We start from the raw sequence: 24,612 nt of genomic DNA on the forward strand, positions 1-24,612 counted from the left end.
AGCTGGTGGAGTTGGCAGAAGCGCTGAGCTCCTGCCGCTGATTTTCCAAGATTTATCTTTCCAAGCTCCTGACCAACTGAGCCACTGTCCGTGTGTCACTATAGTTTTGTACCTCAGGCTACCTCTTCTTTTTTCTCTATTGAAGTAGAGTTGATTTACAATATCGTGTTAGTTTCAGGTGTACCGCACTGTAGGTCCAACTGTACAGCACAGGGAACTATACTCAGTATTTTGTAATAACCTATAAGGGAAAAGAATCTGAAATGGAATATATACACATACTCTCACTATATATATTGAACTATACTCTCTCTCTCTCTCTCTCTCTCTCTCTCTCTCTATATATATATATATATATATATATATATACACACACACTCAATTGAGTATATATATACATTGAGCAGAGTTCCCTGCGGCAGACTGCTAGTGCAGCGGCCCTCACTTCTGGCGGGTAATGGCACAACAGGCAGGTCCATCAATAAATCTGGCCTATGTTTTTCCCTTTTCTGTTAACTGGCGGTATGGAACTCCTTGCAAGGCACTGGTGTGGATTGAGAAAGAGGTGACAAAGCAGAAGGAGCCGGGGGGAGGCTTGCCACCTGCTTATGCAGTTTCCTTGAGTCTTCCTGACCTGCTTATGAGACCGGGCATACCATTTCTATTTTATAAGAAATCTGCTGTGCACATCCAAATTTTGATGTTTTGGTAGAACACATACTGCTGAGTTTATTACGGGCAGTTTGGGTCACAGGTGTCTGTCAGGGCCTAGTTATCCAGGAGTTTTGTTTTGTTTTTCAGTACATCATAGTTGATGGCCTTTTAGGAGCTGAGTCCTTCCACTGAGGGATGCAGCTGAGTTCTTAGAAGGGGGCTGGAGGAATAAATATCCTAACCTCCCTCTTCTTCCTCCCTCTGAGCTCCTTGGTTTGTCATGGGCTGAACCTAAATGGAATCCAGAGAACAGGGGGTTCATTGGTGATTGTAGACCATATAGGTCACCCTCCCAGGGCACAAAGCAGGGTGGACGGTGGATCTAGAGAGGCAAACGGAAGATATCCTGCACATCAGGTGAGTATAGTAAAGGGAGACACAAAGGAATTAAGAATGAAGTGAGGGACTTCCCTCGTGATCCAGTGGTTAAGACTCCACTCTCCCAATGCAGGGGACCCAGGTTCAATCCCTGGTCAGGGAACTAGATCCTGCCTGTGGCAAAGAAGATCCCGTATGCCGCAACAGCCAAATAAATAAATAGTCAAAAAAAAATGAAGTGAAAGATAACATTTAACCTGGGTAGGGGGAGTGATGAGGACATGGTAAGAGGGGGACAGCAGTGACAAAGATGCAGGATCTTATAACTACAGGTCCAATGGGGGTTACAGAGTATTTAAGTGGGAATACTAAGGCAAGTTGGAAAGACAGAAGGTGTCTGTCAGAGAAGGGAACCGCTTAAAATAAAACTCTTGTGTGAAATACTGGTCATGATAAGGTTTAGAATAGCCCTGTCCAGTGGAACTTTCCGTGATGATGGACATGATCTATATCTGTGCTGTCCAGTTCTGTAGCCACTCGCCACATGTGGCTATTAAGCACTTAAAATGTGGCTAGTGTGAGGACTTTCCTGGTGGTCCAGTGGCTAAGACTCCACGCTCCCAACGCAGGGGGCCCAGCTTCAACCCCTGGTCAGGGAACTAAGATCCTGCCTGTGGCAAAGAAGATCCCATATGCCGCAACTAAGACCCAGCACAGCCAAATAAATAAATAAGCATTAAAAAAAAATGTGGCTAGTGTGACTGAGAAAATGAATTTTAGATTTTATTTCATTGTAATTAATTTATTTTGTTTTTGATAGCCAAAGGGGGCTAGTGACTACTGAATTGGATAGTACAGGTCTAGAGTGTGATCACGTCAGCTGCTTTATTGGGAGGTGCAATCTAAGGGCAGCAAAGAATGACGGAAAAAAGGGAGCAGAAGCAAATACACGTGGTGAGTTACAGAGCTGGTCACAGTCTCACAGGAAAACACACCGGTCACACAGGACATCTCTGGAGGTGCCACGTGGCAGTGCTGTGGGAACAGCCCATCAGGGGCAGGAAGGAAGATACACTTGTTTGCTGGCTTCTTCTCAACTCCAAGGGTGCCCCACAGGGTGTTAATTACTCCACACTTCTGGGTTGTGCTGGGAAAGCAGCACTTCATCTAATCTGGAAGCTGTGTGAGGAGCCAGTCAGTAGGTCACTATGGACCTGGGTGCTGAAGCTGCTGCTTCCTGAGTGGGCATGACGGACCTCAGGCCAATGCCATGCTTTCACTCCCAGGGAGTCTGAGTCACCTGGGGCATTAGGAGATGAGGTGAGCTCCACTGAGCAAGAGGCCAAGGTCAGGAGGTAGGGTCAGGGGGAGCCAAATGAGTCTGGAGTAGTGTATGAACTCAGTCTTGTATATTGTGAGTGACCTTGGGCAGGTCAGCTAAGTACTTCAAGTCTTAGCTCCCTTTTTTGTACAATGGTAACAGGCCCTACCTCGTATGCTGGTTCATATTATTCATACACATTACCCAGTATTATTTACAAGAACTTTGTAACAATAGGTGAGACAGCCATCATTCTTGCTTTCACAGATGTGGAAACAAAGAGAGAGTAGATGAAAATACTTACAAATGCTATAGCCAGAGTCCCTCTGACTCAACTTCTTACTCTTTCCACCCTGTCACATGTCCCCTTGAGATTTCATCTGAGGACTGAATTTCAAAACCCTAAGAGAGAGGATTCAAACATGAAAGTGAGTTAAAAGTTATACACGGGGGCAGATATTATAAAGGGTAAAATGTGTGTCCAACGACATTGATTTTATAAAGTAAAATGTACTTTGAAATCAGTTTACAAGCATAGTTTTATTTATTTTTAATTTTTTAAAAAATTGGAATATAGTTGCTTTACACTGCTGTGTCAGTTCCTGCTGTAAGCAAAGTGAATCAGCCATACGTATACATATATCCCCTCTTTTTTGGATTTCCTTCCCACAAGCATAGCTTTAGAAGCACTCCAAACAAATGTTTGTTTTGAACGAAGTTATTTCTGTTGAATCGTACTGATCTTTTGAAGCATAAAACATAAGACCCACTCTTCCGAACAATTTTCAGAGGACGCAGTCTCATTTGCCAAGCTAGCGCAGCAGGAGAGCTGCTATCGTTGAGACCACACATGCTCTGACTTGTCAAGACCTACCTTCGTGTTTCCCCCTGCCAAGTAACAGGCTCAGCTATCATGATCTCTAATCCCTTGGATGCAGCTGCCTGTCAAAGACTGTTAGAGCCCAAGCCACACAGCTTTCACTGACAGCAAACCTCTTTCCGATCTCAGTTCCGAGGAAAAGAACGCAAGATGGAGGGATTAATTGAGCAAAGACCCTCCAGACAGTATGAGTAAAAACTTAATGATGAAAATGAGATGTGTGAACTGTTAATTTTTTGCACTTCATGTACATATATAGTGAAATCAAGACTCTCTTAAAAACAGGGTTATTACCTTGTAGCCTTCAAACTCTTTGAGTAAGATGATATGGGAGTGACAGTAAGAGACACAGACAGAGCTCTTAAAGAAGCCTGGCAGTTCCCGGGAGCACACAGCACAGATGAGCCGTTTCAAAACTGAAGACATTTCCTGTGAATTACACGGACGCCATAGGGCTATGGAAACAGAAACTGGCACCTATTAACTGATGTTCTTACCCTGAGAAGCAAATGGTGGAAGGGATGAGAAGGTCATCCAACTGTCAGACTGAGTCAGGTGTCCTGGAGGCCCAGGGCCTCCTCATCAAGAGAGAGGCAAACAGGGGCTCTGCGTCTCCAAATTTGCTCCCCTAGTCCTAAACCAGAAGGTGATGGTGGCAGTGCCAAGATACAGTGAGGATCAGCATGGGCTCCTTTCATGGGAAGCTAAGAGGTCGTCTACTACTGATGTAAACACTTCCATGGATTATCTCCAAGGCCACTTTTTTTTTTTTTTTTTTTTAGTAAATTCATTTATTTACTTTTGGCTGCGTTGGGTCTTCGTTGTTGCACGCGGGCTTTCTCTAGCTGTGGTGAGCAGGCGCTACTCTTTGTTGCAGTGCGTAGGCTTCTCATTGCAGTAGCCTCTCTTGTTGCAGAGCATGGACTCTAGGCACGTGGGCTCCGTAGTTGTGGCACGCGGGCTCAGTAGTTGTGGCTCACAAGCTCTAGAGCGCAGGCTCAGTAGTTGTGGTGCACGGGTTTCATTGCTCCATGGCATGTGGGATCTTCCCGGACCAGGGCTCGAACCTATGTCCCCTGCATTGGCAGGAGGATCCTCAACCACTGCGCCACAGGGAAGTCCATCCAAGGCCATCTTTAATGATAAGGAAAGAGAGTCTCAAATATGTTATAGTCTGGAATGGTAGAATTTCAAACAAACTTTCCACCAGAAGAGATAGAAATGGTGCTGTCAGAGAAGATACATGTCTGCTGTACGTTTGTGTTCTTGTGTCCAGAATGGTGCCTGCCATGGATACAACAGGATAATCTCTGTCATCAATGCTGATAGTAACAAGGCTTGATTTAAAAAAAAATTTTTTTCCTGGGATTTCTGGAGTAATTATTTGTTTACCTTTCACTTTCAGTGGTCGGGATGAAAACACATGTTTTGACTTCACATTGTCTTGTGAGGCATTAACCAGCTGTCCTTTCATGAACAGCTGTGAACATAAAAATGTTTCAATACTATTATGTATTCTTTACACAAGTTCTCATTTTATCCCCCCCTCCTTTCTCCTTAAGTATACAGATATCACTCAAGGTTCTGCTAGTTATATGATGTTGAGAAAATTATGTAATTTCTTTGATGTTACATTTCTACATTTGCTTAATAGGGATGATAGTAATGCCTATCTCACAGGGGTGTTCTGAAAAGTAAATGAGTTATTATCTCTGAGTGTCTTCAGCAGGATGTTTAGTGGACTCTAGGTATGCATAGGATTATTGGATTAAAAAACATGCAAAAATGGGACTTCCCTGGCAGTCCAGTGGTTAGGACGCCGAGCTTCCACTGCAGAGTTCGATCCCTGGTCAGGGAACTAAGATCTGGCATGCTGCGTGGTGCGGCCAAAAGTTAAAAAAAAAAAAAAGCAAAAATGACAACGAAGTTTTACTTAGCTGACATTTAAAATTTCTCTTTTGAGTCTGCTATGAATATCAGAAGAAAAAGGGAAAGGAGCAGGAAATAGTCAATATTTTAGAAAATACTTCAGAAGAAAATCAATGTCATATGGCCCAAACTTTTTTTTTCAGATTTAGGCCAATTCTACCTTTCCTGAAATATGGTCAGTTTGAATTTTCTTTTGATTTTGAGGAATTTTCTTTAAATCAAAGACCTCTAAACATCTAGATTTTTCAGAGAAAATACAAAGAATTAGGAAAAGAAAATCCTGCAGCATTTCTGGTTTCATCTGGATTGGAATTTATAGATTCTTTTAAAAAAATTTTTAGACAGATTTTTAAATTTTATTTATTTATTTTTGGCTGCGTTGGGTCTTCGTTGCTGTGTGTCAGCTTTCTCTAGTTGCAGCGAGCGGGGGCTACTCTTCATTGTGGTGCATGGGCTTCTCACTGTGGTGGCTTCTCTTGTTGCAGAGCACGGGCTCTAGGTGCATGGGCTTCAGTAGTTGTGGCATGTGGGCTTAGTTGCTCCGCAGCATGTGGGATCTTCCTGGACCAGGGATCGAACCCGTGTCTCCTGCATTGGCAGGCGGATTCTTAACTACTTGAACCACCAGGGAAGTCCCTGGAATTTATAGATTTTTATCAAATGTTTTATAATTTTTTATAAAATGGGAAAACTATTTAACTTGCATGAATCTTGTCATTCTCAATTAAAATTTTGTGCAAAAAACCTCATACAGGGCTTCCCTGGTGGCGCAGTGGTTGAGAGTCCGCCTGCCGATGCAGGGGACGCGGGTTCATGCCCCGGTCCGGGAAGATCCCACATGCCGCGGAGCGGCCGGGCCTGTGAGCCATGGCTGCTGAGTCTGTGCGTCCGGAGCCTGTGCTCCACAGCGGGAGAGGCCACAACAGTGAGAAGCCCGCGTACCACAAAAAAAAAAAAAAAAAAAAAAAAAAAAAAAAAAAAAAAAAAAAAAAAAAAACCTCATACAATAAGTTACTGCTAATAACTAGAGAGGTAAATGGAAATCAAGTTTTTAAAAAAACATCAGCAATAAATAGTGATTGCCTACTCTTTTATGCAATACGCTAAGCAATGGGAATATAATTAAAATTTTCAGGAAACTAACATTCAAGTCATTCAAAAGGACAGTTAGAAGAGTTGACTGTGAATGCATTATTTTATGAGAAAACAATCATCTTTCTTTGGTAGAAATTTTGTTTATGTTTTTTCTACTTGATTTTGTGTAATTTGGTGTTTACCCGGGACACCCCTTGTGGGGAGTAGAAACAGGGCGATTGAATGTAAAGGGATTTGAGGGTGAGGCTAGGCAGAACAGGCAGGGGCTTGATTATTCATCTGGCTTGGAATTTGTTTGGTTTATAAATGAGCTGAGAACTAAAGTCATTATTTAGAAACAAAAGGAGAAACTTTCTCATTAAGACCAACTTTATGGTCATAAGATTATAAGTCCGCTAGGGAAATTAGGGTCAGGAGAGAATGAGTGAAGATGCCAAGCTAGGATGAATTATCCAGTAAGATGCTGTGGAAATACCCAAGATAGCATACATCTCAGCTTTGGAGAGATGAAGAAAGTCCCTCCTTGGAGGAGGGGAGACTTAAGTTGAACTTTTGTGGGTACATAGGAGACACACAGGAGTCAGCCATGGGAAAGAGGATTGAAAAAGGAAGGAACCACACCCAGGAGCTCTGGTTCAAAGACCAGCAAGCAACACATTTGGATTGACTGGGATGCTGAGAGGTGAGGCCAGAAAGGTGACCAGAGATTAGATAAAGAAAAACCTTCAATCTATCATGAAGGCAATAGAGATCCATTAAAGGATTTAGGTTAGGGGAAGACTTTAAGCAGATTTGCCTTTGAGTAAGATCCCTCAGGACTAGTGTGAAGAAGAGATTGAGGGAGATAGTCTAGATATTGGCCAAAATCAAAGTCTTAGAGGGAAGAAACTGACATATAATAAACCTGTTTTTCAAGTTTAATCCAATTTTAATTTCCTCATGTTGCTCTTAGAAGCAACCCAGACATCTTTTTTTAAAATTAATTAATTAATTATTTTTGGCTGCATTGGGTCTTCTTCGCTGCGCGCGGACTTCCCTAGTTGCGGCAAGCAGGGGCTACTCGTCGTTGTGGTGTGCAGGCTTCTCATTGCAGTGACTTCTCTTGCCGCAGAGCACGGACTCTAGGCATGCAGGCTTCAGTAGCTGTGGTACGTGGGCTTCCGTAGTTGTGGCCTGTGGGCTCTAGAGTGCAGGCTCAGTAGTTGTGGCGCACAGGCTTAGTTGCTCCACTGCATGTGGGATCTTCCTCGACCAGGGCTCGAACCCGTGCCCCCTGCATTGGCAGGCAGATTCTTAACCACTGCGCCACCAGGGAAGACCCAACCCAGACATCTTGAGTAACTACCTAAATATATAAATTCAATTTGCAACCTTCATGTAAATATATACTGCTAATGTGTTGGTAGATTTTTATACAAACAAGAATTTCAAGACAAGCTGGATGTAGTTCTAGAGATGATTTTCCCCTTGTACAAGCTCAGTGGCTGGATTCCTTTATCATTTAAAATCATTAGTCATGTCAGATGTTATGAACAATTGTATAATTAAGGATATATACTCCCTCTCTGAAGGGCACCTCTATGAAACACAGATGGCACTTTCAGGGTTTTTCGTATGTGATTTAAAAATGAATTCACCAGTGATTTTTAAATGAATTCTTAATTTTTTAGTTCCTTGACCTTGTAAACCATAACATTATGAAACTCAATGGTTTCATTTCTATAGTTTAATGCAGACTCAGGATTAAGGACTATCATGATCTTCATAAAGATAAATTCTGGGAAACATAAAAGTGTGGAAACGTGTACATTCTGTCTGTTCTTTGAAAAGTACTAAAACCTATTTTTCTCCAGAGACAGGCAGTGCCTTCTGCTACTCCTGAAAACTTTACTCAGCCATTGGCCTCTTCTATTATTACTGGCAGAAAAGTTTAGTTCCTTACCTTCGAGAGCAACTTCCTGGCAAGCCTGAGAGTAATACCTACCTACCTTTCAAAACCAAAGAATATAAAAGAACTTATAACTCAAAGTAACAGTCACCTGCCCCACCCCTGGACCATTTTCCAGAGGCAACTACTTGGAATCATTTTCTTGCTATTAATCTAATTTAGACGTTGTCTTTTTACTTCCTGCTATGACAGGAGAGTATTTAGCACACTTATACCTCAGCTCAGTTCACTTACTTCCCTCTCATTTCTGTTAGTCATCTTCCTACACTGTATTTAGTTTCTCTATTGCAGAGGTTGCAAATGGATGGCCTGAAGGCCAGATCTGACTGTAGATGTGTTTTGTTTGAATTGCAGTGAGTTCAAAAACAAAACAAAAAACAAACAAACAGAAAACCCCAACATGAAAAAAATGTTAAGATTTAATTTAACATTTAAAAATTCCAAATGTTTAGCCCCACAAAAAAGTCAGATGCAGGGGACTTCCCTGGTGGTGCAGTGGTTAAGAATCCGCCTGCCAAGGCAGGGGACACGGGTTCGAGCCCTCGTCTGGGAAGATCCCACGTGCCGCGAAGCAACTAAGCCCGTGAGCCACAACTACTGAGCCCGCGAGCCACAACTACTGAAGCCCATGCACTTAGACCCCCTGCTCTGCAACGGGAAGCCACCGCAATGAGAAGCCCGCGCACTGCAACGAAGAGTGGCCCCCACTGGCCGCAACTAGAGAAAGCCTGCGCGCAGCAACAAGACCCAATGCAGCCAAAAATAAATAAATAAATTAATTAATTAAAAAGTCAGATGCTGCACGTTTTAGTTTCCTAGGGCTGCCATAAGAAAGTACCACAAACCAGGAAGCATAAAACTTAAAACAACTCTCACTATCCTGGAGTCTCGAAGTCTGGAATCAGGCTGGTAGCAGGACCATGCTCCCTCTGGAAGCTCTAGGAAAGAACACTTTCTTGCCTCTTCTGAGCTTCTGGTGGTTGCCCGCAATTCCTGGCATTCCTTGGTTTGTAGCTGTATCACTGAAATTTCTTCCTCTCTCCGCATGTGGCCTTCTTCCCCTCTGTGTGTCACGTCTCTTAGTCCAAATCTCCCCTTCTTGTAAGGACACCAGCCATTGGATTTAGGGCTCACCCTAATCCAGTATAACTTCCCTTTACGAATTACATTTGCAGAGACACTTTTTCCAATTAGATCTCTTTCTGACGTTCCAGGTGGACATGATTGCTGGGGGGACACTCACCGAATACAAGGCAAATATGGCCCCTTTCCCATGAATTCACCAAAGCTGATTAAGTGGCTGTACTCTCCAGATGGGGCAAGCACTGACTCGTATGCCAAAGTTCTCTGCACGTCTACCAGGTAAACACAAGCACCAAGACCTGAGCCCTGTTTCTCATTTATGCTGCTTGCTTTTCTCCTATAACTATTTCAGTTTGCTAACCATGCTATTGGTCATCTTTATAACTTTTAAATAATATACCAAAACTCCTATTTCATGTTTTATAAACTTTTGTCAATATCTCATGGCCACCTTCCTGTTTTGTGGTACCAGGATATTAGGGTTTTCTCCCACGTTTCCCTCTATCTCTTCTGCTTCCTTTCCACCTCACCGATTTTTGTCGGTAGCATCTTAATTATTGTTACGGGTTGAATTGTGTCCCCCCCACCCCCACCAAAATTCATATGTTGAAGTTCTAATCCCTAGGACCTCAGATTGTGACCTTATTTGGAAATAGGGTGACTGCAGATATAAGTAGTTAAGGTGAGGTCATACCGAAGTAGGGTGGGTCCCTAATCCAATATGACTGATGTCCTTAAAAATGGAGGGGGAAATTTGGAGACAGATACACACACAGGGAGAATGCCATGTCAAGGGAAAGGCAGAGACTGGGGTGATGCAGCAGAAGCCAAGAAATGCCAAAGATTGCCAGCAAACCTCCAGAAGCTAGGGGTGAGGCATGCAAGAGATTCTCCTTCACAGCCTTTAGAAGGAAACAACACTGCTGGCACCTAGTTCTTGGATTTCTAGCCTCCAGAACTGTGAGACAATAAAATTTCCATTGTTTTCAGTCCCCAGTCTGTGGCACTTTGTTATAGCAGCTCTAATTAATTAATATAACTTCATTATACATACATATTCAATGTTAGAGCACTCATATTACATTCTAAAATTTTAAGCATACTTTATGTTCTATGGCCCTCAAATGTCTGCTGATTCTGGTTTATCCATTCATATTTAAAATGAGGTGATGGACTTTCTGCTTCTGCTCATGAAGAGGTTACCAGTATGGGGCTGGCCACCTGCTGTAAACAACTAGAAAACTGGACACAATGTATGAAATAAATGTTCGAAGCCATTTATTTTTAGCCATGGAAAGAAAGGAGGGAATTCCCTGCCAGTCCAGTGTTTAGGACTCTGTGCTTTCACTGCTGAGGGCCTGGGTTCAATCCCTGGTCAGGGAACTAAGATCCCGCAAGCCATGCAGCGCGGCCGAAGAAAGGAAGGAAGAAAGAAAGGAAACCGATAAGGTACACCTTTTGACGGTTGCAGCTTTCTCCCTGGGGGCAATTTCTGGACCATAGTGCCAAGAGGAGAAATCCAGACATCACCTGGGAGATATCACTGTGTTGAAATCCAGAAATAAGGACTTGGGGAGGCTGAGGTGGCTGCAGTTTGTGGGGCAGAACACCAAAGAGGAGGGAGACATGCATAGGGAGTCCCCTGATTATTTGCCGGGATAATAATCTGAACCTATGTAAGATGAAACTACATGAGGCTGGGCAAAGAACAAAAGCTGGGAGCTATGAGCTAAACGAATCTTAGTGCTCACACAGGGCTAAGAGACATTTGATCTCCTACTAACTAGAGTGAAGAAAACACATGAAAAACCTGGGGCATTCAACAGAGAACCCAAAAGTGTTATGTCTTAGTAGTTATGCTAAATAAGCATTAGAATAAAGCTACTTTAGATCCACTCTAACAACGTGGAAAAGTAGGCCTTGATGTGATCAAGCTGATCCCCAAGTGACTAAATTTTCTGCCAAGCAAATTTAACATTAAATAAGAAAACAAAGTTCAAATTTCCAAAAATATAACATTCAAAATGCTCAACTTGTAGTCAAAAATTGCTAGATAAGCGAAGAAGGTGAAAATATGATCCCTAGCCAGGAGAAAAATTCAGTATGAAAAAAAGGGGAGGGGGTTAAATTCATCAGGCAGATATAATTTCTCAATGTGTATGCACCTAATAACAGCATTTCAAAATATATGAAGCAAAAATTGATAGAATTAAAGAAGTGAAAAATCCACAATTGCAGTAGATTTCACTCAGCTCAGTAAATGACAGATTAAGTAGCAATCTGTGAGAATATAGAACACCTATAAGTCAAATTATCCTGTTGACCCTTATAGAACACTACCCTCAACAACAGAAGAGTACACATTTTTTAAGTGACTATAGAATAATCACTAAAATAGGCCATATATTGAACCATAAAACAAGTTTTGATAAATTTATACATATTGAAATCATAGCGAGCATGTTCTTTGACCATAATGGAATTAAATTAGAAACTAGCAGTCAAAAGATATATGAGAAGAGTCTAATTATCTGGATAATCTGTATATTTAAAAAATATAGCATTTGGGGCTTCCCTTGTGGTGTAGTGATTAAGAATCCACCTGCCAGTGCAGGGGACACAGGTTCGAGCCCTGGTCTGGGAAGATCCCACATGCCGCAGGGCAACTAAGCCTGTGCACAACAACTACTGAGCCTGCGCTCTAGAGCCCGTGAGCCACAACTACTGAGCCCACGTGCTGCAACTACTGAAGCCCACGTGCCTAGAGCAGTGAGAAGCCTGTGCACCAAAATGAAGAGTAGCCCCTGCTTGCCACAACTAGAGAAAGCCCACGTGCGGCAACAAAGACCGAACACAGCCAAAAATAAATAAATAAAATAAATAAAAAATTAAAAAATATATAGCATTTGTCATTAGGGAACTTCAAATTAAAACAACGAGATACTACTACATACCTATTAGAATTACGAAAATCCAGAAAAAGTTGCCAACACCTGTTGCTGGTGAGGATGTAGAGAACAGGAACGCTCATTCACTACTGATGGGAATGGAAAATGGTACAATTTGGCAGCTTCTTACAAAGTTAAAAATAGTCTAAACATAATCTTACCATATGATTCAGCAGTTGCACTCCTAAGTATTTACCCAACTGATTTGAAATTTTATGTCTACCCAGAAACCTGCATACAAATGGTTATATCGTCAGCTTTGTTCATAATCACACAAAACTCAGAACAACCAAGACATCTTTCAATAGGTGAACAGATAACCAAACGGTAGTATATCTGTACAGTGGAATATTTTTCAGTGATAAAAAGAAAAGAGCTATCAAACCACAAAAAGACGAGGATGAATCTTAAATACACATTGTTAAGTGAAAGATGCCTGTCTGAAAAGACTGAATACTGTACAATTACAATTACATCTGGACAAGTAAAACTGTAGCAATTTTCAAAAGATCACGGGATATTTTTAGGGCAGCGAAACTATTTTATATGCTACTCCAGTGGTGGATACACGAACTTCATAGCAGTCTTATTCATAATAGTCCCAAACTGGAAACAACCCGAATGTCCAACCAGAGGTGAATGGATAAACCATGTGGTATATCCATAAAATGGAGTACTACTTAGCAAGAAAATGAACTGAATTACTGATACAGACTACAACTTGATGAATCTCAAAAACTTTATGCTAAGCAAGAGAAGCCAGAACCACATACTCTATGACTCATTTCATCAGAAATTCTAGAATATGAAAATTAATCTATAGTTAGTTGCCTGGGACCGGTGGTGGTAGGGATTGATTTCAAAGAGGTAGGAGGAAACTTTTTGTTTTTGTGAAAAACTTTGTTTTACTTTGTATGGTGTTTATATGACTTATATATTTGTCACTATATTATACATGAATTATACATCAATTAAGTTGCATTTTTTTAAAAAAAGGAAGCGATGGCAAGACTGACTGGATGATTCGTGCAGAGAAGAGATTCGCAATTCATAGGCCTTTATTGAGACTATATAGGTCAAGGGCTGCCCTTTACGCAGGAAGCTTCTCTCATGCCAGAGTGGAGAGATCTTCTCCGCTATACCAAGTCCTTCCTAGCACCCCCAGTTCTCTCTAGGCAGTTCTTTACAAAGGAATTCTCCTGCCCTCCCTAACCTCCACCACTGCCCACCCAGGTGTAACCACCTGGCTGCCAACAATTCTATGTTTCACGGAACGGGTGGGGTTGGTTTGCTCCCTATAGACCTTGAAATCATTCGGATTCTGCCCCAATTCTCTTTCCTTCCTTCTGTAATACTTCCTATACCCAAGTCCAGAACTGCTCCAAAGTTCTGCAAATCCAAAATTATTAATTTGTTCTCAAGGTTTTTACCTCTTGATGTGCATCCATTGATTTAATCCCAGTTGAAAGTGTATTCGTTGTCTATTACTGCATAACAAATACCACAAAATTTAGTGGCTTAAAACAACAATAAAAAGGAAATGAGGATCACTGGGGATCATCTTGGAGGCTGACTAATATACAGTCAGTAAATGCTTACTTGTGTATTTATGTCCATCTACTTCATTTTATTCCTCAGCGAGCGTTTTACCTGCTACTTGTGAAGAAAATGCCAGTCATTCTTTATTAGTATGATGGATACTATGATAAAGGTAACTAAGAAGTATATACTACTTAAAAATTACAATTGTATTGATACATGATTCTCTCTTTAAAAAAATTAATATACTTTATAAAAAGCCATTGTATTAAAAATTGAGCTGGAAGTTCCCGTATACACCCCACTCCGTTTCTTCTATTAACGTCTTGCATTAACACAGTATATTTGTTACAATTAATGAGCCAATACTGATACATTTTTATTAACTAAAATCCAACTAAAGTTTATATTAGGGTTTATTCTTTGTGTTGTACATTCTATGGATTTTGACAAATGTATAATGACATGTATCCACCTTTACAATATCATGCAAAACAAATTTCACTTCTTTAAAAGTATCTTTTGCTCCATCTATTAATCCCGTCCTTGCCCCTGAACCCTTAATCTTTTTACTATTTCTAGTTTTGCCTTTTCCAGAATGTCATATAGTTGAACTCATAAGTATGTAGCCTTTTCGAACTGGCTTCTTTCACTTCACAAAATGTACCTAATTTTCCTCATGTTTTTCTGTGACTTGGTAACTCACTTCTTTTTACGCCAAGTAATATTCCATTGTCTGAATGTACCAGTCTGTTTATCCAATCACTTATTGAAGAGTATCTTGGTTGCTTCCAAATTTTGAGAATTATGAATAAAGCTGCTATAAACATTGATGTGCAGGGTTTTGTGCGGATGCATACTTTTTCACCCCTGGTTCTTCAGGTTTACACTGGACTTTTTTCCTTAGATGGCTCATTTCTTCCATAAGTAAGAAAAACCCTTCATCTTGTTTATATGACTCCAAATTCCTATTGGGTTTTCAATAAACATTAATTACCACAAGGTTTCCTCAAAACTCATATAGACATTTACAAATTTGTTGAGTGATTTTCAGTCTTTTGGATTTCTAGTTTGATGGCTATTTCCACAGGAAGGTAGAATTGTGTGCTATAATTGAGATTGGAGTCCCACATAACTTCTGTGTAATGTAACTAGAAGTATTTTAAGTTCTTTTCATTTGATGTTTTAAATGTCTACTTTGTAATTTCTCTTTCTGTCCTTAACTGAGCACTTCATTAAGTAAAACTTCTAGCATAACCATATCTGAATTACTGAATATTCCATTTGACTACAGAATGAAGATTATGTTTCTCTAAAAACATCACACTCAATTCATGTTTTTATTATTTTTTAAGCCATTCTAGAGGCCCTAAATACACACATGGCACCAAAACAAACTGTTCTGTGTGGGAACACATATTTTGCTCTAGTTCTAGACAGCTGTAGCAGACAGCTGTACTTTCTTAGCTGCACTGTATCCAACCCTTCTTCCTGTTCGAGGAATTCCTCCACAGTCTTGGTGAAAGGCATGCCCTCCTTCTCAGTCTGAAAGCGTGAGAGGCCCTATCCTGATGTCCCTCACCTTTAGCAGCCCGGGCACGGCACATGATCTTTAACCAATGATCACTTTTCCAGAAATTTAAATCTTGACCAAGAGACACAAAGGGGCAATGAAATTTTTTTTTAAACATCTTTATTGGAGTATAATTGCTTTACAATGGTGTGTTAGTTTCTGCTTTATAACAAAGTGAATCAGCTATACATATACATATGTCCCCATATCTCCTCCTTCTTGCGTCTCCCTCCCACCCTCCCTATCCCACCCCTCTAGCTGGTCACAAAGCACCGAGCTGATCTCCCTGTGCTATGCCGCTGCTTCCCACCAGCTATCTACTTTACATTTGGTAGTGTATATATGTCCATGCCACTCTCTCACTTCTTCCCAGCTTACCCTTCCCCCCACCATGTCCTCAAGTCCACTCTCTCTACATCTGTGTCTTTATTCCTGTCCTGCCCCTAGGTTCTTCAGAACCTTTTTTTTTTTTAAGATTCCATGTATATGTGTTGGCATATGGTATTTGTTTTTCTTCTGACTTACTTCACTCTGTATGACAGACTCTAGGTCCACCCACCTCACTACAAATAACTCAATTTCGTTTCTTTTTATGGCTGAGTAATATTCCATTGTATATATGTGCCACATCTTTATCCATTCATCTGTCAATGGACACAGGTTGCTTCCATACCTTGGCTATTGTAAATAGAGCTGCAATGAACATTGTGGTATATGACTCTTTTGGAGTTATGGTTTTCTCAGGGTATATGCCCAGTAGTGGGATTGCTGGGTCATATGGTATTTCTATTTGTAGTTTTTTAAGGAACCTCCATACTGTTCTCCATAGTGGCTGTATCAATTTACATTCCCACCAACAGTGCAAGAGGGTTCCTTTTCTCTACATCCTCTCCAGCATTTACTGTTTGTAGATTTTTTGATGATGGCCATCCTGACTGGTGTCAGGTGATACCTCATTGTAGTTTTGATTTGCATTTCTCTAATAATTAGTGATGTTGAGCATCCTTTCATGTGTTTGTTGGCAATCTGTATACTGTCTTTGGAGAAATGTCTAGGTCTTCTGCCCATTTTTGGATTGGGTTGTTTGTTTTTTTGATACTGAGCTGCTTGTAAATTCTGGAGATTAATCCTTTGTCAGTTGCTTCATTTGCAAATATTTTCTCCCATTCTGAGGGTTGTCTTTTTGTCTTGTTTATGGTTTCCTTGGGGCAATGAAATTTAATTCCCAGCAGTGGGGAGATTATCTCCAAGGGCAGTTGAGGTGGAATCCCAAAGAGACAGCAGCAGTGCCCTGCAACAAAGGTAACTGTGTCCTTCCCAGGCTATTGGGCTATTCCTGCTAACATTTTGCAGCTTCTTGGCTGCTTGAGTTACCTGGGTCTTTACCTATTTTTCCAGCCTGGTATTACAACTTCCTGTCAATTCATGAGCCCTTTATATCCTTCCAATAAATTCCTTTAAGATTGTTATAGTAGCTGTTACTTTCAACAGAAGTCTTTTAATTGATGAATCAGCAAAATCAATCCATTCATTAATTCTCCCATTAGTCATTCAGAAACTACCAGGTACCGTACATTGGGGGAGGCTTAATATGATGGTGAGTAGACACTGTTTCTGTCATATTGCAACCTACAGTCTATTGGAGGAAACAGACAAGGAAAGAGAAGACCGCAGTACATGCTTGATGGGGAAGGACATTATTCATCAGGAACACAAAAGAGAAACATTTAATCCAACCTTAGTGATGGTAGTGGTGGGGGCGGTCGGAGAAAGCTTCAAGTGGTACCTAAACCTGACATTCGAATATGTAAAAATTACACCTAGTTGGGAGGTAGGAGGTGGGTTGAGTATTCCACACAGAGGGAGCAGCCCGTGCGAAAGCCCAGCGTTGAGAGACGAACAGGACCTTCAAAGAACTAAAAAGAAGTTCCAGATGACTGAAGTGCAGAGTTTGAGCAGAGAGAGAAAGGGCATTCTGGAGCCATGAGTGGGACTCGGATCATGCAGAGTGATGTGAGCCCCCTGCTGGCGTTAGCACTTTCTCCTAGAAGCAGTTGGGAGCAACTGTAGAGTTTTAAGCAGAAGCCTCAGTATACACGAGCCTGGTGCCCGGGTGCCTGGAGAAATTGTGTAAGAAAATAAAAGGTCGCAAAGTTTAGGAGTGGAAACAAAAATCTCTATTTCATGCCTTTAACAATCTTTTTTTTTTTTTTTAAGAACAATGATAATGTGCTTTCCTCTATGTGTGGAAATGATAATATTGAGTTAAAAATTAGCAGACAGGTTTGTTGAGAATTTTTTTCTATAATGGCAATGGACTTATGATGAGTCAACAATATTCTGCAAAGGATTGCCTATGACAGTGGCCTTCAGGTTTTTTTGCTTATAATTCCTAAAGTGATTTTAAAAGCCTATATATACCTTTGCACCTTTTTATGTTGACATTTAAGATTCTTATATCACTTCTGTGTGTATCCAAAAGACTCAAACGATGGCTGTTTGATACCGACTATCATTCTTTTGGAAAAACTATACCTAATCTTCAACAGCCAGAATTTTACATTGTTCTCTTTTCCATTCCACTTCTCTCACATAATTTTATCCTAATGTAATATACTAACACACTTTTTTTGCTTTAAAGTCTTTTACTGATCACCTTATCATACATCCTGCCATAAGAAAAAAAAGTATGTAAGTGAAAACTGATGAGTGTTAAAATTTTTCTTCTAGATTGAGTCATAATTTCAATTATCAGTAATATACAATTGATTAAAACAGCAAATATATTTCATGTTTTGATTAATCATTTTTAAATATTAGTAAAGTTAAAGGAGTTCCCTGGTGGCCTAGTAGTTAGGATTTTGGGGTTCCACTGCTGTGGCCTGGGTTCGATACCTGGTGGAGGAACTGAGATCCCACCAGCCACATGGCGCCCGGCAAAAAAAAAAAGAAAAATTAAAGCTATTCTATGTGTTCAGAGAGGAATATTACTTATTGCTACAATGAGACAGGTTGTCTTGATTAAACAAGTCTTTCCCAGACACAATGTTTCAGTTGTGCCTTGGCTTGTCTTTGTTCTTACACTTTTGGGCAATGTGCCATTAAGATTAGAGAATGAGAGTTCTGTCTTTGTTTTAAAGTGGGAGAGAGAACCAACAAGATACCTTGACCACAAGAACATTCTCAGGCAGATCAATTTTAGAAGTATGGAAGTTGATCATTCGAAAACGGATTTCCTCAAAACTTTCCCAGCCTATGTACCCCTTGGAATGTCTTTGAGTACCACCAGCGAGTTTGAAAACTATGAGTCAAATGTAAAGAGTACTGGATGGGAGACAAAATAAACAAAGCTTCTTTTACAAAATAGCTTTGGGACCTTAGACAGGACATTTGATTTGTGTAAATCTCAGTTTCCATCAATAAAGTGACTTGGGGGGGGTGAACTTAAAATTTAAAGATTCTTTCCAGCTCTAAAACCCCTTGATTTCCATTGGAAATTTTTAGCTATGCCCAGGACACTGGGAAGAAGGCCAGGCACCAATACAGAAAGGGAAAAGGAAAGATGGATAGCATTTATGTGATCACTAAGGACATGATAAAGGAAAAGGAAGGGATTGTGTGGATATAGATCAAGAAACACTTTTTAAAAAGTGTTTTTATTTGTGTTTAGGGTATGTTTTGGGGTTGAAAATTCAAGTTTCACATTATTGTTTATGTGGCTGTAGACAACTCAATCTCCTTGAGCTTTACTTTCCTCAACTATTAAATGGGAATAATACTGTATACTTTGTACCTTAGGGGATGATTAAAAGACAGAAACTAAGGCTTATTTCCCTTAGCATAATATTTTCAAAGGTCCTCCATGCAATAGCATGTATCAGAAATTCATTCCTTTTTATTGCTGAAAAAAATACTATACGGTAAGGATGTGTCACATTTTGTTTATCCATTCATCTGCTAATGGACATTTGGGTTGTTTCCACTTTGGGGCTATTATGAATTATGCTGTTAACATTTGTGTACAAGTTTTTTCATGGAGATATGGTTACATATCTTGTGGGTACATAGCTAGGATTGAATTTGCTGGGTCATAGTGTAATTCTGTGTCTAACATTTTGAGGAACTGCCAAACTGTTTTCCAAAGTGGTTGTATCACGTTTACATTCCCACCAGCGATGTATGAGGGTTCCATTTTCTCTGCATCTCTGACAAAACCTGTCTATTGACTATAGCCATCCTGGTGTGTAAAGTGGTATCTCATTGTGGTTTTTATCTGAATTTCCCTAATGGCTAATAATACTGAGCATCTTTTCATCTTTCCTTTCTGGCCATTTGTATGCCTTCTTTGGAGAAATGTCTATTCGGATCTTTTAACCATTTTAAAATTGGGTTATTTATCCTTCCATTGTGGAGTTGCGGGAGTTCTTTATATATTCTACGTGCAAATCCCTCACCACATAATTTGTAAAGATTTATGCACTGTCTTTTTCATTTTCTTGATGGTGTCCTTTGAAGCAGCACAAGCTTTTTAATTTTGATAAGTCTAATTTATCATTTTTCCTTTTGTCATTTGTGCTTTTGGTGTCTCATCTGAGAAGGTTTTGTGTAACCCAAGGTTGCAAATATTTATTCCTATGTTTAACTTCTCAGAGTTTTATAGTTTTAGCTCTTATATTAGGCCTCTGATCCATTTTGAGCTAATTTTTGTATATTGTATGAGGTTGGGGTCCAACTTCACTCTTTTGCATGTGGCTGTCGAGTTGGCCTAGCACCATTTTTTTTTCTTTGCTATTATTTATATTGTGATAATGGGGAAAATGGAAATGAGGAGGGGCCTGAGCAGTTGTTGTTTACACCTATCAACAACAATCTCCTTCACCATAACCATCTGCTGAATAGACAATTCTTTCCCATCAAATTGTCTTGGCACCCTTGTTAAAAATCATCTGACCATAAATATAAGGGTGAATCAATTATTAAATGCTGATTCTAATAATTTTATTGCAATGCTCTGAACACAAAATAATATTCACATTGTCAGTTAAAAAGTTCTGGTAGAAATTATTTCCTTTGACCTATATCTCCAATAGTGTATTTTAAGGCTGTAATGACCTTATTAATGAGAACTTTTAACACAACATAAATGAATTGTTTGCTTGTTTATCCCTTCTCCATCAAATCTGTTAGTTGATGTAATTAGAAATTTAAAGTATTCTTTTTTTTTTCAGCTTGAAAAGTTTTTTATCTATTTCTATTTTATATCCATTTCTTTCCTAAGTATTTTCACACTTGCCTTTAAGTCCTTAAACTTTTTAAAATAATTGTTTTTAAAGTCTTGGTGCACTAATTCTATCATTTCAGCATTTTTAGGTCTATTTCTTTTTTGTTTGTTTTTAACACCTTTATTGGAGTATAATTGCTTTACAATGGTGTGTAATCTGTAGTCGAACTTCCAAATATTCCTGAATAACTATCTCCTAAGAGTACATAAATATTCTTATGAGATTAGACATTAACACAATATTGATTCCAATAAATTACGTACCCTGTAATTCCTGACATAATTCAATGTATTGATTTGTCTCTATAACAAGGAATAACAATATAACATAACTAAGACACATAGTTTTGTGCCAGGGTGTGAACCCTGAGTTTTTGGACCAAGCAATTCCCCAAATAATGACAAAAATTGCTCCAGGACAAGCCTGAAAAATAATTTCATTACTGGTATCATTTCTGACTCAGAGGTAGTAGGCTTCTGAAACTGTGTGAAAAATGAGCATGGGAGTGACACATCGCTTCAGTTTTACTAGTGAAATTGATCTTAAGTTTTCATTGCAAATTTTGTGTCATATTTTCTTTTATTTGGAATATATTGCTCTGTGTGTGTGTGTCTATGTCCCAGGCTTCTTTATTTAAGAAGGAAGTGATGAATGACATGGGGATTATAATCAGGAGCATCCCTGAACTTCACCTTCCCTCCAACCACCTCCTCCAAACTCCTTGTTCCCACACCTTCTCAGCTGTCAATTCTTTTCTTAGTGAATAAAGAACTTAGTCCCCAAAGCCCTGGTAGAAACCCCAAGGTTTTCCCCTAGCTCTTTCCTTTCCTTTGGCCCCCATTCCTCGGTTTGAAGGCATGGGAAAGCCCAGAGTGGTGACAGACACAGAGGGAAAGAAAGGCTTCACTCTCATGGAAAGAGACTGAGGAGTACAGCACAGTGAAGTAAGCGTCACTACAGCCTGGGGTGACAAAATAGGGCCCTGGGGCCAGAAGAGAGGGTACTGATTCCCCTGAGAAAGGAGACTGCCCAATAGCCTCAAAATCCTCTCAGTGCGAATATTCACTTGCGTGATTGTTTGCCCTTCTGGTGACAGTTGCAGAACCATACCTGAACCATGTCCTTCTCAAGCCTGAGCTGCTGGACAATGTGGCTGATCTGCTGCAGTGTGGGTTTTAGACACTTATGTTGAGACAGATTCTGAGGCTATATTTAGGATGAGCAGGAAAGAATGCTCTCATTAATGATATCCACCACTGAAGTGGGATGGGAGCATGGGGTCACACTGCAATAGTTAGGAATTTAGTTTATCTATAATAAAAATGGAAAAAAACAGTGGCTTAAACATATTACCAGTTTTATATGTCTTTTTCAGTCCAGGGTTGATTTGGTAGATCCACAATGTCCTCAGAGAGCCAGGTCCTTCTCTCTTCCCTTCACCTAGCCATCCTTAACATGTGCTTGTTCCTTTGTAGTCACAAGATGGCAAGATGGCTGCTCAAACTCCAGTATTGCATTTGAGTTCCAGATGTAAAGAAAAGTAAAAGGCAAGGTCAGCTAAATTGGCCTTCCATTTTAAGAAAGCATTCCCAGAAGCCTCATCCAACAACTTCTACTTACATTTCGTTGGCCAGGACTGCATAGCATCGTCAGGTCCTTCATCTGCAGAGACTGCTGGGAGATGTAGTTTTAAGCTAGGCACATTTGTACACCCAATGAAACTTGCATTGTTACTTATGATCAGGGAGAATCCCTATTAGGAAGGCCTCTAACAGTTTGGTCCACCTTTCCTGTTTTATAAATAGGCATCCTTCAGCTTTACTGAACCAGCAAGAACTGCACTCCCCTGCAAGCCCCAACACAGAAGCAGCATTGGTCTTCTGCAAACTGTTGATAGCAAGTGTGCGCCTCTGAACTGTGTAAAAGATGAGTGTCAGAACAGCACATCTATCACATCAGTGTTTTACAACTGAAACTGAATTTAAAATTTTATCTTAAATTTCTGTGTTCTACTTTCTTTTATTCTGGAATATATTACTATAGTTGGGGTCAACATAAATCTCAGGAGCATTGATATCACTGTGAAACAGTTTGTAATTCTTTAAAAGGCTAAACTACAAAGCTAGACAGACCTGGGTTAGGATCCCACACCCACATTTACTACCAGTATACTTTGGGCAAGACACTCAATCTCTCTGTGCCTCAGTTTCCTAATTTGTAAACTGTGGATAGTAATTTTTACAGGGAGGGTGATCAGATAATTTATGTCCAAACTGGGAAACTTATGTGCTGGCAGGGGGATATTATTAATAATTATACTTGAACAAATGGCATAAACCAGGACCACTGCAGGCAAACTGAGGACTATGGTCACCCTATTTTTAGGCACTGTTGAGAGGATTAAATGAGAAGATAAATATAAAGCACTTAGCACAGAGCCTGACACATAGTAAGTGCACATAAATACTGGCCACTACTTCTTTTTATAATTAAATTGAAAAGTTCCATTGTTTTGGCTTTGCTTTTCTCTCTTTTAACAATAATATGCTTGATATTCTTCCTTATGATAAAGAATAGTGGGCTGAAGTAAGGAGAGCTTAAACTTTTTCAAGACTGAGAAAACCTAATAAAAACTCAAACAACCAATTTCTCTAAAGGAGAAGCAATGTTCAAAGACACTACAGAAACTCCTAGTTATAAGGAAGATTCTGGAATGGTAGTGCATGACCTATCTGTGAACTGTCTGTACCACTAGAAGCATGAACAGAAGCAGTGGAATTTTAATGATTTTGTATGGCATTTCTCAAAGGTTTTGGTCTGAAGATCCTTTTACACTTAAAAAAATTTCTGAGGACCATAAAAGAGTTTTTGTTTATATGAGTTATATCTGTTGATATTAGAAATAAAAATGGAGACAATTTAAAAATATTCATTTAGGGAATTTCCTGGCGGTCCAGTGGTTAGGACTCTGCACTTTCACTGCCGGGGGCCTGGGTTCGATCCCTGGTCTGGGAGCTAGGAACCTGCAAGCTGTGCAGCATGGCACCAAAAAGAAAAAAAAAGTCATTCAAAATAACAATAACTTCATCATATAGTAACACAACTAACACATTTAAATGCAAGAAACTATCTTTACAAAACAAAAATATTAGAGGATTAGTGTTTTACCTTTCTACAGATCTCCTTTCGACTGGTTTAGTAGGACTGAAACTGATTCTCATATCAGCCTTTTTATGCAATTTGTTGCAATATGTTATTTTGGTGGAAATGTATGAAAAAGACATGTTGTTGGAAAAGCGAGGGAGTATTTTAATAGCTTTTCCAGATAACTGTGGTTATTCTTTGATACTACACCAAAACTCCACAGTAGCTTCTTAATTAATTAATTTAATTTATTTATTTCTGGCTGCATTGGGTCTTCGTTGCTGCGTGCGGGCTTTGTCTAGCTGCGGCGTGGGGCTACTCTTCGCTGTGGTGCGCCAGCTTCTCATTGTGGTGGCTTCTCTTGTTGCGGAGCACGGGCTTCAGTAGTTGTGGCTCGTGGGATCTAGAGCGCAGGCTCAGTAGTTGTGGCACACGGGCTTAGTTGCTCCGCGGCATGTGGGATCTTCCCGGAGCAGGGCTCGAACCCGTGACCCCTGCACTGGCAGGAGGATTCTTAACCCCTGCACCACCAGGGAAGTCCCCACAATAGCTTCTTAAAGGTTAGTTATAAAGTGGAATCTGAGAACAGATCTATGAACTTTTTGTATGGTTACATTAAAACACATCAGTCTGTCCTGCACTTTGAATGAATCTTTTACTCGTGATTTTGTAACATCATCCATTAGTCAGTTGGAAAATACTGGGTCACTGAGTTAGGCAGATATTCCAAATGTTTACACATTTCAGAAACTTCATACCTTAGAACATTCTAGAAAACATATGAACACACAAGCACACATTCCATTAGCCATCAGAACAATGACATCATCACATGTCA

The 24,612-nt window shown here is 40.0% G+C and overlaps 1 long non-coding RNA gene across 1 annotated transcript in view; it reads right to left on the reverse strand.

Moving 5' to 3' along the window:
• The window catches only part of LOC116759827, a 41,387-nt gene extending 17,747 nt beyond the window's left edge, over positions 1-23,640 (reverse strand). Inside the window, exons 1-2 of the long non-coding RNA XR_004351551.1 lie at positions 21,984-23,640; positions 2,658-2,755 (exon numbers count right to left, since the gene is read on the reverse strand). This is a non-coding gene — a long non-coding RNA (uncharacterized LOC116759827). The remainder of the gene's footprint in view (positions 1-2,657; positions 2,756-21,983) is intronic.
• Between the last annotated feature and the right edge of the window lie 972 nt (positions 23,641-24,612).

Source organism: Phocoena sinus, chromosome 9 (assembly GCF_008692025.1).
Source record: "Phocoena sinus isolate mPhoSin1 chromosome 9, mPhoSin1.pri, whole genome shotgun sequence".
NCBI lineage: Eukaryota > Metazoa > Chordata > Mammalia > Artiodactyla > Phocoenidae > Phocoena > Phocoena sinus.